We start from the raw sequence: 16,176 nt of genomic DNA, 5'->3' as shown, positions 1-16,176 counted from the left end.
CCATCCACTAGCATTCTCCCTCCAGTACCATCCTCCATCCATTACCATCCCCCATCCAAAACCATCCGCCCTCCACTATTCTCCTCCCTCCCCTACCATCCTCTATCCACTACTATCCTACTTCCACTACCATCCTCCGTCCACTATCATCCCCCATCCACTACCAACATCCCTCCACTACCATCCTCCCTCCACTACCATCCACCATCCACTACTATCCTCCCTCCAATACCATCCTCCATCCATTACCACCCTTCGTCCAATGCAATGCTCAATCTACTACCATCCCCCATCTACTACCATCCTCACTCCACTACCATCCTCCCTCCACTACCATCCTCCCTCCACTACCATCCTCCATCCACAGCCATCCTCCCTCCACTCCCATCCTTCCTCAACTACCATCCTCTATCCACTACCATCCGCCATCCACTACCATCCTCCGTCCACTACCATCCTCCATCCACAGCCATCCTCCCTCCACTCCCATCCTTCCTCAACTACCATCCTCCCTCCACTACCATCACCCCACCACTACCATCCTCCATCCACTAACATCCTCCCTCCAATGCCATCCTCCCTCCACAACCATCCTCTATCCACTACCATCCTCCCTCCACTTCCATCCTCCATCCACTACCATCCCCCATCCACTACCATCCTCCCTGCACCACCATCCCCAAACCACTACCATCCTCCATCCACTACCATTCTCCATACACTACCATCCCCCTTCAACTACCATCCTCCCTCAACTACCATCCTCCGTCTACTACCAGCCTCCAACGACTACCATCCACCCTCCACTATCACCATCACTCCACTACCAACCTCCATCTACTGCCATGACCCTCCACTACCATCCTCCCTCCACTACCATCCCCCATCCACTACCATCCCCCATCCACTACCGTTCTCCCTCCACTGTCATCCCCATCCAGTACCATCCTCCTTCCACTATCATCCCCCATCCACTACCATCCTCCCTCCACTACCATCCCCCATCCAGTACCTTCCCCCAACCACTACCATCCTCCCTCCACCACCATCCCCCATCCACTACCATCCTCCATCCAGTACCATGCTCCCTCCACTACCATCCCCCATCCAATACCATCGCCCATTCACTACCATCCCCATCCAATAGCCTCCTCCCTCCCCTACCATCCTCCATCAACTACCATCCTCCCTCCACTACCATCCTCCATCCACCACTATCCTCCCTCCACTACCATCCTCCATCCACTAGCACGCTCCATCCACTAGCATCCTCAATCTAATAGCATCCCCCATCTACTACCATCACCCCTCCAGTACCATCCTCCCTCCACTACCAACCCCCATCCACTACCATACCCCATCCACTACAATTCTCCCTCCTCTATCAACCCCCATCTACTACCTTCCTCCCTCCACTATCATCCCCCATCCACTACCATCCTCTGTCCATTACCATCCCCGATCCACTACCATCCCCCAAGCATTACCATCCTCCATCCACTACCATCCTCCATCCACTACCATCCTCCCTCCAGTACCATCCCCTATTCGCTACCATCCTCCCTCCACTACAATTCTTCATCCACTACCATCCTCCATCCACTACCATCCCCCATCTATTACCATCCTCGTTCCACTACTCTCCTCCCTCCTCTAGCATTGTACATCCACTACCATCCCCGATCCACTACCATCCCCCAAACACTACCATCCTCCCTCCAGTACCATCCCCCATCCACTACCATCCTCTATCCACTACCATCCTCCCTCCACTTCCATCCTCCATCCACTACCATCCCCCCATCCACTTCCATCCTCCCTCCACTACCATCCTCCCTGCACTAACATTCCCCATCCACTCCCATCCTTCCTCCACTACCATCCTCCATCCACTACCATCCACCATCCACTCCCATCCTCTTCCACTACCATCCAACCTCGACTACCATCCTCCCTCCTCTCCCATCCTCCATCCACTATCACTCTCTATCCACTACCATCACCCATCCACTACCATCCTCCCTCCACTACCATCCTCCCTCTACTACCAGTCTCCAACAACTACCATCCTCCCTCCACTATCATCCTCCCTCCACTACCATCATCCATCTAATACCATTACCCTTCCACTACCATCCTCACTCGACTACCATCCCCCATCCACTTCCATCCAACATCCACCACCATTCTCCCTCCACTATCACCCCCCATCCAGTACCATCCTCCCTCCACTATCATTCCCCATCCACTACCGACTTGATCCACTACCATCCCCCATCCAATACCTTCTCCCATCCACTACCATCCTACCTCCACCACCAAACCCAACCACTACCATCCCCCATCCACTACCATCCCCCAAACACTACCATCCTCCCTCCGCTACCATCCCCCATCCGCTACCATCCCCCATCCACTACCATCCTCTATCCACAACCATCCCCCGTCCACTTCCATCCTCCATCCACTACTATCCTCCATCCACTAGCATTCTCCCTCCAGTACCATCCTCCATCCATTACCATCCCCCATCCAAAACCATCCACCCTCCACTATTCTCCTCCCTCCCCTACCATCCTCTATCCACTACTATCCTACTTCCACTACCATCCTCCGTCCACTATCATCCCCCATCCACTACCAACATCCCTCCACTACCATCCTCCCTCCACTACCATCCACCATCCACTACTATCCTCCCTCCAATACCATCCTCCATCCATTACCACCCTTCGTCCAATGCAATGCTCAATCTACTACCATCCCCCATCTACTACCATCCTCACTCCACTACCATCCTCCCTCCACTACCATCCTCCCTCCACTACCATCCTCCATCCACAGCCATCCTCCCTCCACTCCCATCCTTCCTCAACTACCATCCTCTATCCACTACCATCCGCCATCCACTACCATCCTCCGTCCACTACCATCCTCCATCCACAGCCATCCTCCCTCCACTCCCATCCTTCCTCAACTACCATCCTCCCTCCACTACCATCACCCCACCACTACCATCCTCCATCCACTAACATCCTCCCTCCAATGCCATCCTCCCTCCACAACCATCCTCTATCCACTACCATCCTCCCTCCACTTCCATCCTCCATCCACTACCATCCCCCATCCACTACCATCCTCCCTGCACCACCATCCCCAAACCACTACCATCCTCCATCCACTACCATTCTCCATACACTACCATCCCCCTTCAACTACCATCCTCCCTCAACTACCATCCTCCGTCTACTACCAGCCTCCAACGACTACCATCCACCCTCCACTATCACCATCACTCCACTACCAACCTCCATCTACTGCCATGACCCTCCACTACCATCCTCCCTCCACTACCATCCCCCATCCACTACCATCCCCCATCCACTACCGTTCTCCCTCCACTGTCATCCCCATCCAGTACCATCCTCCTTCCACTATCATCCCCCATCCACTACCATCCTCCCTCCACTACCATCCCCCATCCAGTACCTTCCCCCAACCACTACCATCCTCCCTCCACCACCATCCCCCATCCACTACCATCCTCCATCCAGTACCATGCTCCCTCCACTACCATCCCCCATCCAATACCATCGCCCATTCACTACCATCCCCATCCAATAGCCTCCTCCCTCCCCTACCATCCTCCATCAACTACCATCCTCCCTCCACTACCATCCTCCATCCACCACTATCCTCCCTCCACTACCATCCTCCATCCACTAGCACGCTCCATCCACTAGCATCCTCAATCTAATAGCATCCCCCATCTACTACCATCACCCCTCCAGTACCATCCTCCCTCCACTACCAACCCCCATCCACTACCATACCCCATCCACTACAATTCTCCCTCCTCTATCAACCCCCATCTACTACCTTCCTCCCTCCACTATCATCCCCCATCCACTACCATCCTCTGTCCATTACCATCCCCGATCCACTACCATCCCCCAAGCATTACCATCCTCCATCCACTACCATCCTCCATCCACTACCATCCTCCCTCCAGTACCATCCCCTATTCGCTACCATCCTCCCTCCACTACAATTCTTCATCCACTACCATCCCCATCCACTACCATCGTCCCTCCACTATCATCACCCCTCCACTAGCATCCTCCATCCACTAACATCCTCCCTCCAATGCCATCCTCCCTCCACGACCATCCTCTATCCACTACCTTCCTCCCTCCACTTCCATCCTCCATCCACTACCATCCCCCATCCACTACCACCCTACCTGCACCACCATCCCCCAACCACTACCATCCTCCATCCACTACCATTCTCCATACACTACCAACCCCCTTCCACTACCATCCTCCCTCCACTACCATCCTCCCTCTACTACCAGCCTCCAACGACTACCATCCACCCTCCACTATCATCATCCCTCCACTACCATCCTCCATCTACTGCCATCACCCTCCACTTCCATCCTCCCTCCACTACCATCCCCCATCCACTACCATCCCCCATCCACTACCGTTCTCCCTCCACTGTCATCCCCATCCAGTACCATCCTCCTTCCACTATCATCCCCCAACCACTACCATCCTCCCTCCACCACCATCCCCCATCCACTACCATCCTCCATCCACTACCATGCTCCCTCCACTACCATCCCCCATCCAATACCAACCCCCATCCACTACCATCCCCATCCAATATACTCCTCCCTCCACTACCATCCTCCATCCAACACTATCCTCCCTCCACTACCATCCTCCATCCACTACCACCCTCCATCCACTAGCATCCTCAATCTAATACCATCCCCCATCTACTACCATCACCCCTCCAGTACCATCCTCCCTCCACTACCATCACCCATCCACTACCATACCCCATCCACTACAATTCTCCCTCCTCTATCAACCCACATCTACTACCATCCTCCCTCCACTATCATCCCCCATCCACTACCATCCCCGATCCACTACCATCCCCCAAACACTACCATCCTCCCTCCACTATCATCCCCCATCCACTACCATCCCCGATCCACTACCATCCCCCAAACACTACCATCCTCCCTCCACTACAATCCCCCATCCACTACCATCCTCCATCTACTACCATCCTCCCTCCACTACCATCCCCCATCCACTACCATATCCCATCCACTACCAACCCCATCCACTACCATCGTTCCTCCACTACCATCCCCCATCCACTACCATCCGCCATCCACTACCATCCTCCATCCACTACCATCCTCCCTCCAGTACCATCCCCTATTCGCTACCATCCTCCCTCCACTACAATTCTGCATCCACTACCATCCTCCATCCACTACCATCCCCTTTCTATTACCATCCTCGTTCCACTACTCTCCTCCCTCCTCTAGCATTGTACATCCACTACCATCCCCGATCCACTACCATCCCCCAAACACTACCATCCTCCCTCCAGTACCATCCCCCATCCACTACCATCCTCTATCCACTACCATCCTCCCTCCACTTCCATCCTCCATCCACTACCATCCCCCATCCACTTCCATCCTCCCTCCACTACCATCCGCCCTGCACAAACTTTCCCCATCCACTCCCATCCTTCCTCCACTACCATCCTCCATCCACTACCATCCACCATCCACTCCCATCCTCTTCCACTACCATCCAACCTCGACTACCATCCTCCCTCCTCTCCCATCATCCATCCACTACCATTCTCTATCCACTACCATCACCCATCCACTACCATCCTCCCTGCACCACCGTCCCCCAACCACTACCATCCTCCATCCACTACCATTCTCCAAACACTACCATCCCCCTTCCACTACCATCCTCCCTCCACTACCATCCTCCCTCTACTACCAGCCTCCAACGACTACCATCCACCCTCCACTATCACCATCACTCCACTACCATCCTCCATCTACTGCCATCACCCTCCACTACCATCCATCCTCCACTACCATCCCCCATCCACTACCATCCCCCATCCACTACCGTTCTCCCTCCACTGTCATCCCCATCCAGTACCATCCTCCTTCCACTATCATCCCCCATCCACTACCATCCTCCCTCCACTACTATCCCCCATCGAGTACCTTCCCCCAACCACTACCATCCTCCCTCCACCACCAACCCCCAGCCACTACCATCCTCCATCCACTACCATGCCCCCTCCACTACAATCCGCCATCCAATACCATCCCCCATTCACTACCATCCCCATCCAATAGCCTCCACCCTCCCCTACCATCCTCCATCAACTACCATCCTCCCTCCACTACCATCCTCCATCCAACATTATCCTCCCTCCACTACCAACCTCCATCCACTACCACCCTCCATCCACTAGCATCCTCAATCTAATACCATCCCCCATCTACTACCATCACCCCTCCAGTACCATCCTCCCTCCACTACCATCCCCCATCCACTACCATACCCCATCCACTACAATTCTCCCTCCTCTATCAACCCCCATCTACTACCATCACCCCTCCACTATCATCCCCCATCCACTACCATACCCCATCCACTACAATTCTCCCTCCTCTATCAACCCCCTTCTACTACCTTCCTCCCTCCACTATCATCCCCCATCCACTACCATCCTCTGTCCACTACCATCCCTGATCCACTACCATCCCCCAAACACTACCATCCTCCCTCCACTACAATCCCCATCCACTACCATCCTCCATCCACTACCATCCTCCCTCCACTACCATCCCCCATCCACTACCATCTCCCATCCACTACCATCCCCATCCACTACCATCGTCCCTCCACTACCATCACCCCTCCACTAGCATCCTCCATCCACTAACATCCTCCCTCCAATGCCATCCTCACTCCACGACCATCCTCTATCCACTACCATCCACCCTCCGCTTCCATCCTCCATCCACTACCATCACCCATCCACTACCACCCTCCCTGCACCACGATCCCCCAACCGCTACCATCCTCCATCCACTACCATTCTCCATACACTACCAACCCCCTTCCACTACCATCCTCCCTCCACTACCATCCTCCCTCTACTACCAGCCTCCAACGACTACCATCCACCCTCCACTATCATCATCCCTCCACTACCATCCTCCATCTACTGCCATCACCCTCCACTACCATCCTCCCTCCACTACCATCCCCCATCCACTACCATCCCCCATCCACTACCGTTCTCCCTCCACTGTCATCCCCATCCAGTACCATCCTCCTTCCACTATCATCCCCCAACCACTACCATCCTCCCTCCACCACCATCCCCCATCCACTACCATCTTCCATCCACTACCATGCTCCCTCCACTACCATCCCCCATCCAATACCATCCCCCATCCACTACCATCCCCATCCAATATCCTCCTCCCTCCACTACCATCCTCCATCCACCACTATCCTCCCTCCACTACCATCCTCCATCCACTACCACCCTCCATCCACTAGCATCCTCAAACTAATACCATCCCCCATCTACTACCATCACCCCTCCAATACCATCCTCCCTCCTCTACTATCCCCCATCCACTACCGTTCTCCCTCCAATGTCATCCCCATCCAGTGCCATCCTCCTTCCACTATCATCCCCCAACCACTACCATCCTCCCTCCACCACCATCCCCCATCCAATACCATCTTCCATCCACTACCATGCTCCCTCCACTACCATCCCCATCCACTACCATCCTCCCTCCAGTACCATCCCCCATCCACTATCATCCTCTATCCACTACCATCCTCCCTCCACTTCCATCATCCATCCACTACCATCCCCCATCCACTTCCATCCTCCCTCCACTACCATCCTCCCTGCACTAACATTCCCCATCCACTCCCATCCTTCCTCCACTACCATCCTCCATCCACTACCATCCACCATCCACTCCCATCCTCTTCAACTACCATCCAACCTCGACTACCATCCTCCCTCCTCGCCCATCCTCCATCCACTACCATTCTCTATTCACTACCATCACCCATCCACTACCATCCTCCCTCCACTACCATCCTCCCTCTACTACCAGTCTCCAACAACTACCATCCTCCCTCCACTATCATCCTCCCTCCACTACCATCATCCATCTACTACCATTACCCTTCCACTACCATCCTCCCTCCACTACCATCCCCCATCCACTTCCATCCCCCATCTACTACCATTCTCCCTCCACTATCAACCCCCATCCAGTACCATCCTCCCTCCACTATCATTCCCCATCCACTACCGTCCTCGATCCACTACCATCCCCCTTCCATTACCTTCTCCCATCCACTACCATCCTACCTCCACCACCAAACCCAACCACTAACATCCTCCATCCACTACCATTCTCCATACACTACCATCCCCCTTCCACTACCATCCTCCCTCCACTACCATCCTCCCTCTACTACCAGCCTCCAACGACTACCATCCACCCTCCACTATCATCATCCCTCCATTACCATCCTCCATCTACTGCCATCCCCCCTCCTCTACCATCCTCCCTCCACTACCATCCCCCATCCACTACAATCCCCCATCCACTACGGTACTCCCTCCACTGTCATCCCCATCCCGTACCATCCTCCTCCACTATCATCCCCCATCCACTGCCATCCTCCCTCCACTACCATCCCCCATCCAGTACCTTCCCCCATCCACTACCATCCTCCCTCCACCACCATCCCCCATCCACTACCATCCTCCATCCACTACCATGCTCCCTCCACTACCATCCCCCATCCAATACCATCCCCTATTCACTACCATCCCCATCGAATATCCTCCTCCCTCCCCTGCCATCCTCCATCAACTACCATCCTCCCTCCACTACCATCCTCCATCCACTACTATCCCCCTCCTCTACCAACCTCCATCCACTACCACCCTCCATCCACTAGCATCCTCCATCTAATACAATCCCCCATCTACTACAATCCTCACTCCACTACTATCCTCCCTCCACTACCATCCCCTCCACTACCATACTCCCTCCACTACCATCGTCCCTCCAATACCAGTCTCCAACCCCTACAAATCTCCCTCCACTACCATCCTCCCTCCACTACCACCACCCCTCCAGTACCATCCTCCGTGCACTACCATCCCCCATCCTCTGCCATACCCCATCCACTACAATTCTCCCTCCACTATCAACCCCCATCCACTTACTTCCTCCCTCCACTATCATCCCCCATCCACTACCATCCTCTGTCCACTACCATTCCCGATCCACTACCATCCCCCAAACACTACCATCCTCCCTCCACTACCATCCCCCATCCACTACCATCCTCCATCCACTACCATCTTTCCTCCACTACCATCCCCCATCCACTAACATCTCCCGTCCACTACCATCCCCATCCACTACCATCGTCCCTCCACTACCATCCCCCATCCACTACCATCCGCCATCAACTACCATCCTCCATCCACTACCATCCTCCCTCCAGTACCATCCCCTATTTGCTACCATCCCCCCTCCACTACCATTCTACATCCACTACCATCCTCCATCCACTACCATCCCCCAAAAATTACCATCCTCGTTCCACTACTATCCTCCCTCCACTAGCATTGTCCATCCACTACCATCCTCCATCCACTACCATCCCCCATCCACTAACATTCTCTCTCCACTGCCATCCTCTTACACTACCATCCTCCCTCCACTAAAATCCCCCATCCACTACCATCCTCCCTCCACTACCAGCCTCCCTACACTACCATCCCCCATCCACTACCATCCTCCCTCCACTACCATCCTCCATCCACTAGCATCCACCCTCCAATACCATCCCCCACCCACTACCCTCCTCCATCCACTACTATTCCCCATCCACTACCATCCTCCATCCTCTACCAACCCCCATCCACTCCCATCCTCTTCCACTACCATCGTCCCTCCACTACCATCCTCCCTCCACTACCATCCCCCATCCACTACCATCCTCCCTCCACTTCAATCCTCCATCCACTGCTATCCTCCTTCCACTACCATCCTCCATCCACTAACACCCTCCATCCACTACCATCCTCCATCTACTACCATCCCCAATCAACTACCATCCTCTTCCACTACAATCCTCCCTCCACTACCATCCTCCCTCCACTACCATCCTCCATGCACTACGTTCCTCTCTCCACTACCATCCTCCCTCCACTACAATACCCCATCCACTACCATTCTCCCTCCACTATCATCCCCCATCCAGTTCCATCCTCCCTCCACTATCATCCCCCATCCACTACCATTCTCCCTCCACTACCATCCCCCATCCACTACCATCCCCATCCCCTACCATTCTCCCACCTCTACCATCCCCCATCCACTACCATCCTCCATCCACTACCATTCTCCATCAATTACCATCCTCCTTCCACTACCATCCCCCATCCACTACCATCCTCCCTCCACTACTATCCTCCCTCCACACCCATTCAACATCCACGACCATCCTCCATCCACTACCATCCCCCATCCACTACGAACCTCCCTCCACTACCAGCCTCCAACCATTACCATCCTCCCTCCACTAACATCCTCCCTCCACTACCATCCTCCCTCTACTACCATCCACCCTCCACTACCACCCCCCTCCACTAATATCCCTCATCCACTACCATCCACCATCCAATTCCATTGTCCCTCCACTACCACCCCCCATCCACTACCATCTTCCATCCACTACCATCCTCCCTCCACTACCATCCTACATCTACGACCAGCCTCCAACCACTACCATTTACCCTCCAATATCATCATCCATCCACTAACATCCTCCATTTACTGCCATCCCCCCTCCACTACCATCCTCCATCCACTACCATCCCCCATCCACTACCTTCCCCCATCCACTACCGTTCTCCCTCCACTGTCATCCCCATCCAGTACCATCCTCCTTCCACTATCATCCCCCATCCACTACCATCCTCCCTCCACTACCATCCCCCATCCAGTACCTTCCCCCAACCACTACCATCCTCCCTCCAAAACCGTCCCACATCCACTACTATCCTCCATCCACTACCATGCTCCCTCCACTACCAACCCCCATCCAATACCATCCCCATCCACTACCATCCCCATCCAATATCCTCCTCCCTCCCCTACCATCCTCCATCATATACCATCCTCCGTCCACTACCATCCTCCATCCACTACCACCCTCCATTTACTAGCATCCGCCATCTACTACCATCCTCCATCTACTACCATCCTCACTCCACTACCATCCTCACTCCACTACCATCCCCTCAACTACCATCCACCCTCCAATACCATCCTCCCTCCAATACCAGTCTCCAACCCCTACCATCCTCCCTTCACTACCATCCTTCCTCCACTACCATACTCCCTCCACTACCATCACCCCTCCAGTACTATCCAACCTCCACTACCATCCCCCATCCACTACCATACCCCATCCACTACAATTCTCCCTCCACTATCAACACCCATCCACTACCTTCCTCCCTCCACTATCATCCCCCATCCACCACCATCCTCTGTCCACTACCATCCCCGATCCACTACCATCCCCCAAACACTACCATCCTCCCTCCACTACCATCCCCTATCCACTACCAACCTCCATCCACTACCATCCTCCCTCCACTACCATTCATCATCCACTACCAGCTCCCATCCATTACCATCCCCATCCACTACCATCGTCCCTCCACTACCATCCCCCATCCACTACATCCGCCATCCACTACCATCCTCCATCCACTACCATCCTCCCTCCAGTACCATCCCCTATTCGCTACCATCCTCCCTCCACTACCATTCTGCATCCACTACCATCCTCCATCCACTACCATCCCCCAAACATTACCATCCTCGTACCACTACTATCCTCCCTCCTCTAGCATTGTCCATCCACTACCATCCTCCATCCACTACCAACCCCCATCCACTAACATTCTCTCTCCACTGCCATCCTCGTACACTACCATCCTACCTCCACTAAAATCCCCCATCCACTAGCATCCTCCCTCCACTACCATCCTCCATCCACTACCATCCTCCATCCACAGCATCCTCCATCCACTACCCTCCTCCATCCACTACCATTCCGCATCCACTACCATCCTCCATCTTCTACCATCCCCATCCACTACTCACCTCCCTCCACTACCATCGTACCTCCACTACCACCCTCCCTCCACTACCATCCCCCATCCACTTCAATCCTCCATCCACTGCTATCCTTCCTCCACTACAATCCTCCATCCACTAACACCCTCCATTCACTACCATCCTCCAACTACTACCATCCCCAATCAACTACCATCCTCCCTCCACTACCATCCTCCATCCACTACCATCCTCCCTCCACTACCATCCTCCCTCCACTACAATACCCCATCCACTACCATTCTCCCTCCACTACCATCCCCCATCCACTACCATCCCCATGCACTACCATCCTCCCACCTCTACCATCCCCCACCCCCTACCATCCTCCATGCACTACCATCCTCCATCAATTACCATGTTCCTTCCAGTACCATCCCCTAACCACTACCATCCTCTCTCCACTACCATCCTCCCTCCACTCCCATTCCACATCCACGACCATCCTCCCTCCACTACCATCCTCCCTCCACTACCATCCTCCATCCACTACCATCCACCCTCCAATACCATCCTCCCTCCACTACCATCCTCCATCCACTACCATCCTCCCTCAACTACCATCCCCCATCCACTACCATTCTCCCTCCACTATCATCCCCCATCCAGTACCATCCTCCCTCCCCTATCATCCCGGATCCACTACCATCCTCCCTCCACTACCATCCCTCATCCACTACCATCACCCATACACTACCTTCCTCCCTCCACTGCCATCCCCCATCCACTACCATCCTCCATCCACTACCATCCTCCCTCCACTACCATCCCCCATCCACTACCATCCCCATTCACTACCATCCCCATCCAATATCCTCCAGCCTCCCCTACAATTCTCCATCAACTACCATCCAAAATCCACTACCATCCTCCATCCGCTACCATCCCCCATCAAATTCCATCCTCCCTCCACTACCATTCTCCCTCCACTACCATCACCCATCCACTACCATCCCCATCCAATATCCTCCTCCCTCCCCAACCATCCCCCATCAAATTCCATCCTCCCTCCACTACCATTCTCCCTCCACTACCATCACCCATCCACTACCATCCTCCCTCCACTACCATCCTCCATCCACTACCCCTCTCCAAGCAATACCATCCTCCATCTTCTACCATCCCCAATATACTACCATCCTCACTTCACTACCATCCTCCCTCCACTACCATTCACCTTCCACTACCATCCTCCAACCACTACCATCCTCCCTCCACTACCACCCTCCATCAACTACCATCACTCATCCACTACCATCCTCCCTCCACTACCATTCTCCCTCCACTAACATCCCCCATCCACTACCATCCCCCATCCACTTCCATGCTCCCTCCACTACCATCCTCCCTCCAGTACTATCCCCAATCCACTACCATCCTCATTCCACTACCATCCTCCCTCCACTACTCTCCTCCCTCCACGACCATCCTTCCTCCACTACCACACTCCATCCACTTTCAGCCTCCATCTACTATCATCCACCATCCACTACCATCCTCACTCCACTAACATCCTCCCTCCAGTACCATCCTCCCTCCACTACCATCCTCCATCCACTACCATCCTCCCTACACTACCAACCTTCCTCCACTACCATCCTCCATCCAATACCATCCCCCATCCACTACCATCCTCCCACCACTACCATCCTCCCTCCACTACCATCCTCCAACCACTACCATCCTCCATCCACTTTCATCCTCCCTCCACTACCATCCTCCCTCCTCTACCATCCCCCCTCCACTACCATCCTCCCTCCACTACCATCCCCCATCCACTACCATCCCCCATCCACTACCTTTCTTCCTCCACTATCATCCCCCATCCACTACCATCCTAACTCCACTATCAACCTCCATCCACTAACATCCTCCCTCCACTACCATCCCGGATCCACTACCATCCTCCATCCACTACCATCCTCCCTCCACTACCAGCCCCCTTCCACTACCATCTCCCATCCACTACCATCCCCTTCCACTACCATTCTCCCTCCACTACCATCCCCCATCCACTAACATCCACCCTCCACTACCCTCCTCCCTCCACTACCATACTTTCTCCACTACCATCCTCCCTCCACTACCATCCCCCATCCACTACCAACCTCCGTCCACTACCATCCCCCATCCACTTCCATCCTCCCTCAACTACCATCTTCCCTCCACTACCATCCCCCATCCACTACCATCCTCCCTCCACTACCATCCTCCCTCTACTACCATCCCCCATCCACTAAAATCCTCCCTCCACTACCATCCTCCCTGCACTACCATCCTCCATCTGCTACCATCCCCCATCCACTACCATCCCCCATCCACTACCATCCTCCCTCCACTACCATCCCCCATCCACTACCTTCCCCCAACCACTAACATCCTCACTCACCCACCATCCCCCATCCACTACCATCCTCCATCCACTACCATCCTCCCTCCACTACCATTTCCCATCCACTACCATCCCCCATCCACTACCATCCTAACTCCACTATCAACCCCCATCCACTACCATCCCCATCCAATATTCTTCTCCCTCCCGTTCCATTCTCCTTCAACTACCATCCTCCCTCCACTGCCATTCTCCATCCACTACCATCCCCCATCAACCTCCACCCACCCTCCACTACCATCCTTCCTCCACTACCATACCCAATCCACTACCATCCTTCCTTCATTACCATCCTCAATCCACTACCATCCCCCATCCACTACCATCCTCCCTCCATTACCATCCTCCCTCCACTACCATCCTCCAACCACTACCATCCTATCTCCACTATCATTCTCCCTCCACTACCATCCTCCTTCCTCTAAAATCCCCCATCCACTACCATCCTCCCTCCACTACCATCCCCCATCCACTACCATCCCCCATCCACTACCTTTCTTCCTCCACTATCATCCCCCATCCACTACCATCCTCACTCCACTATCAACCCCCATCCACTAACATGCTCCCTCCACTACCAACCCCGATCCACTACCATCCTCCATCCACTACCATCCTCCCTCCACTACCAGCACCCATCCAATTTCATCTCCCATCCACTACCATCCGCATCCACTACCATCCTCCCTCCACTACCATCCCCCATCCACTAACATCCACCATCCACTACCCTCCTCCCTCCACTACCATACTTCCTCCACTACCATCCTCCCTCCACTACCATCCCATATCCACTACCAACCTCCATCCACTACCATCCCCCATCCATTACCATCCTCCCTCCACTATATTCGCCCATCCACTACCATCCTCCCTCCACTACCATCCCCCATCCACTACCTTCCCCCAACCACTACCATCCTCACTCAGCCACCATCCCCCATCCACTACCATCCCCCATCCACTACCATCCTCCCTCCACTACCATCCCCCATCCACTACCTTCCCCCAACCACTACCATCCTCACTCAACCACCATCCCCCATCCACTACCATCCTCCATCCACTACCATCCTCCCTCCACTACCATTTCCCATCCACTACCATCCCCCATCCACTACCATCCCCATCCAATGTTCTTCTCCCTCCCGTTCCATTCTCCTTCAACTACCATCCTCCCTCCACTGCCATTCTCCATCCACTACCATCCCCCATCCACTACCATCCCCCATCCACTACGAACCTCCCTCCACTACCAGCCTCCAACCATTACCATCCTCCCTCCACTAACATCCTCCCTCCACTACCATCCTCCCTCTACTACCATCCACCCTCCACTACCACCCCCCTCCACTAATATCCCTCATCCACTACCATCCACCATCCAATTCCATTGTCCCTCCACTACCATCCCCCATCCACTACCATCTTCCATCCACTACCATCCTCCCTCCACTACCATCCTACATCTACGACCAGCCTCCAACCACTACCATTTACCCTCCAATATCATCATCCATCCACTACCATCCTCCATCCACTACCATCCCCCATCCACTACCTTCCCCCATCCACTACCGTTCTCCCTCCACTGTCATCCCCATCCAGTACCATCCTCCTTCCACTATCATCCCCCATCCACTACCATCCTCCCTCCACTACCATCCCCCATCCAGTACCTTCC

Source organism: Carcharodon carcharias, chromosome 2 (genome assembly GCF_017639515.1).
Source record: "Carcharodon carcharias isolate sCarCar2 chromosome 2, sCarCar2.pri, whole genome shotgun sequence".
NCBI lineage: Eukaryota > Metazoa > Chordata > Chondrichthyes > Lamniformes > Lamnidae > Carcharodon > Carcharodon carcharias.
This window is presented reverse-complemented; position numbering follows the sequence as displayed.